Raw genomic sequence first — 4487 nt, 5'->3', positions numbered from 1 at the left:
TATTTTATGGAAAAATATGTGAAATATACAGTCTGAAGTACTGTATATTTTACCGTAAGTTATGTTTATTATATTGAAGAATTTGTAAAATATACAGCTCAAATTACCGTATATTGTACAGTAAGATATATTTAATATATCGAGGAATATGTGAAATATACAGTCTGAGGTACTGTATATTTTACGGGTACGTATGTGTATTACATTGAAGAATATATAAAATATACAGTTTGAAGTACCGCATATTTGACGGGTAGTCATGTTTATTACATTGCAGAATGTGTGAAATATACAGTTTTAAGTATTGTATAATTTACGGGTTCGTATGTGTATTATATTGAAGAATGTGTAAAATATACTGTTGGAAGTGCTGTATAATTTACGGGTAGTCACGTTTATTACATCGAAGAATATGTAAATTATACAATTTGAAGTACTGCATATTTGACGGGTAGTCACGTTTATTACATTGCAGAATATTGTTAAGAAATTATGAGATTGTGTCTAAGTTTAACTGTGAAGAACCCTGTGATCTTGTTCCCCACCGCACTCGTACCCGTGAAACTAATCAACAACCTTAGGCATGGACATCAGGCCCTGTCTCTAGGGATTGAATCGTTTGAGCACGAAGGCGTCGGTACTCTGCGCCCTATCGCCATTTACACTGGCTATTTATATCGAGTGAGAGCGCAGCGGGGGGGGGGGGGGGGAACGGAACAGGGCACACAATATATTAAAAAATATATTTACAAAGGTTATTTATATTTTCAGGTAAAAGGTCTAAATGTTATTTTTATCTTAACAATATTTAAAATATACAGTTGGAAGTACTGCATATTTGACGGGTAGTCATGTTTATTATATTTCAGAATGTGTGAAATATACAGTTGGAAGTATTGTATAATTTACGGGTAGTCATGTTTATTATATTGAAGAATGTGTGAAATATACAGTTGGAAGTATTGTATAATTTACGTCTACTCATGTTTATTATATTGAAGAATGTGTGAAATATACAGTTGGAAGTATTGTATAATTTACGGGTACTCATGTTTTTTATATTGAAGAATGTGTGAAATATACAGTTGGAAGTATTGTATAATTTACGGGTACTCATGTTTATTATATTGAAGAATGTGTGAAATATACAGTTGGAAGTATTGTATAATTTACGGGTACTCATGTTTATTATATTGAAGAATGTGTGAAATATACAGTTGGAAGTATTGTATAATTTACGGGTACTCATGTTTTTTATATTGAAGAATGTGTAAAATATACAGTTGGACGTGCTGTTTTATTAAAGACAAAGCTACGGTTCTTATCGGTGGGCATTCCGCCTTTGCAAAAATCGTTCTACATGAAGTTACTTTTTGATTTCTATGGTTATAGTTTGACTTATACTTCGTACGCAAGGTGGCAACCCTGTTCGCACGGCCTCGTAGTGACCTAGAAGCCCAACTTAAATAAGGTAAATTATAGTAAAATCCCAATTTGTAACGTTTTCGAAAGGAAAATCCTACGGATAATATAAGATCTTTGGGCCAAAAAAAACCCCTAAGTGTTGAAAATATATACCCTGATGGCAAGATCGACCTCCAAATTCCAAGATCCTGGATAAATTCCAAGGAGTGGCAACATTGTTCGAGAGTTTGAAGAAACGAAGTTCTACGATCTAAGAATCTACATTTCCTGCAAAGACTATTAATACGCTTCGCAAACTAGACAGATGTCGCCCTACAAAAAAATTGTTACCCCATTAGAAACACGGGAGAAGCTTCTGACCAGCCGTTAGAGGGGCCAGTAGTAGCACTGCTGAAGTGCAGAACAAACGTCGACCATCGTATGCGGTAGAGTCCGACGCCGAAAATAAAAGAAAATTAATAGTTATGTCGATCAGTACAAAAAGGTCAACAAAAGTACAATAAGTTCCTTCTTTTGCCTGGAATTCAGCAACTTAAAACATTAGCGTATCACAGCAATAATTCAAATATTGATGATTAAAGAGTGACGAAAACGTCATTGAATAAAATATTAGAGATTTTTTTATACTGCGTAACAAGAATGTACCTTTGGAGAGATAAAAATTAGTACGATAAAGGGAGTACGTAGTTCCATGCTTATGGTGGATAAACGAGTTCCGCATTTCTACCACCAGGTTTAACAAAGCTAGGAGTGTTTGGTGCTAGTTACCTAAAAACGAGTTTTAGCAGACGATTTTGGGTTTTAAGTGAGCGCTTATAATAATAAATGTAACGTTCCACCCAGTAGCGTAGCCGGGATTTAATTTCGGAGGGGGCACACAATGGAAACAAATAAAATACATAAATTGTATATACACGTGCCACCTGTGCCCCCCTAACTACGCCACTGGTTCCAACTGAATAGTTTATTATTATTTGGTAAAAGTAAGAGTATACTTTTACCTTTAAAATATATTTTTATTAGAAAAACATACTGTCATTAAAAATAGCGTTGCGAAAATAAACTTATGGTGTTATGTAATAAATGTGATCTAAAATATTTAAAATTGATTTTTCATTAAAAGTTCTCGTTATGAACTTGTGAATTTTTCCCTTCAAACATGTATATTTTAGCTTCCCATATATGTAAAACTTACAGTTTTCAATACCATAAAACGTATTTACGACATCAAACTGTACTTTTAACGTAAGCTAACTTACTTAGCGAAAGCATTATATTTATGTTAATTTTGCAAAGTGCACTGACAATTTCACAGACATTTACCCTGTAATTTATACAGATTTAAAGTGTGCTAAAGGTTTTTACGTACCTCTTCGGTACTTTTTACGGTAAATACCTTTCTTAAAGAATACACGTTATTCCTGTAAATATTCTCTTTAAAAAATACCAAAAACCCGGTAATATTTACAGGACTATTTTGTCAACGTGTTGCATCATATTTTCATGTAAAAATGTTCTGTTAAAACTACGGTTTTTTCTCTCAGTGTAGTCACCAGTATTGATTTTAGCGTTGAGTTCCTCTTTAGCTTTGGCAAAACAATCACGTTGCAAGGTAGTGAAGTCATCACGTGCAGAGTAGGGAAAGTCGTGATCAATGAGGCGCTGTTGCCGGATAAAGGTGAATAGTTTTGATTTGTGATGGGGAAATTCCAGTAGGACTTTGATGAAGCGTGGGCGAGCACCCTCAGGAAGTAAAACTGTGCCCAAACGGAAGAGACGAACGAAGCTGAGAATGCCACTTGCAGAAAGGAGGTTTGAAACAGCTTTATGGTCATCCTCGGTAGAAGATTCAGCAAGTCCAAATAGAAGGACATTGTTACGTCGAGAAATAGTGGAGAGAGATTCTGCACAGGCAGTCTCAATATCAGCGGTAATATAAGATTTGGTTGCAGAGCAGGGGCGTAGGAACCAGGGGGGGCAGGGGGGGGCAATGCCCCTCCCTAGAATTTTGCTGGGAGGGGCAACTAATGTTATTGCCCCCTCCAACTTTTTGGTCTGTTGAAATCTTCAAAAGGCTCAAATGCTCATTTTAAACGCATATAAAGCTTGTAGAACCACAACTGTGTTTAATTTTCAGTCTTTTCCTACCAATTCACATATAAGAAAAAATTACACATGCACTTAAAAACTATTAATATACTCTTCCGCTTAAGCTGAGTTCATAATTTTCAATGAAGCGCAACATGTATCGGTGGTTCTGTGGTAGAATACTCGACTTGTCATGCAGAAGGGCTCGGATTCGAAACCCGCCCGATGCAATCGCAAAATGATACTATGGCGTACCGTGAACATGTGGTGGAAACCAAAGACTATATATACGCTTCGCTTACTATACAGGCGTGTCCATACACAAAACCTGTTAACACTTTCGAGACGTGAGAGAAGCCTTTGACCAGCCGTTAGAGGCACCACTAATTGCACTGCTGAAGCGCGGGGAAAATTTGGACCAGCGTCTGCTATTGTATGCAAGTTGGGCCATTGAACACGCCTGTCTAGTAAGCGAAGCGTATATATAGTTTTTGGTGGGAACCCTGCCATTTGGACGTTGAGACGTTTACCGTAACCCTTAGCATTCGGTCCGTCCCTAACGTCGATGATTCTTCACGTAAAATCACAATTCGCAAAAGAAAATTATAATACACCCAATGACAAAAAGAGGGCGCTTTTGGAAAAAACCGTTTTCCTAATTTAAGAAAAGCAATTACACTTTGCTCCGAAAATTAGGATAAAGATGAATTTCGTACAGTATTAACAGAACAGGGGGCCTATTCAATCAATGTAAATTGTCGAAGTCGATCTCGACATGGTATAGGGTATCGAGATCGAATTCCCATTCAATTTCTTACAGAATCGCCCCCCAGGTCCCGCGTAACCATGGCAACCGAAATCGTAATTGTAATTCTAGCAGTATTATTCCCAATTCAATGACCGCTACAACGCCATTCCCGAGGAAATACATATTTCAATTTATATTAATAGTAATATTAGTAAGTAACCTTGGT

The sequence above is a fragment of the Leiobunum rupestre genome, chromosome 2 (assembly GCF_980474605.1).
Source record: "Leiobunum rupestre chromosome 2, qqLeiRupe1.1.hap1, whole genome shotgun sequence".
NCBI lineage: Eukaryota > Metazoa > Arthropoda > Arachnida > Opiliones > Sclerosomatidae > Leiobunum > Leiobunum rupestre.
This window is presented reverse-complemented; position numbering follows the sequence as displayed.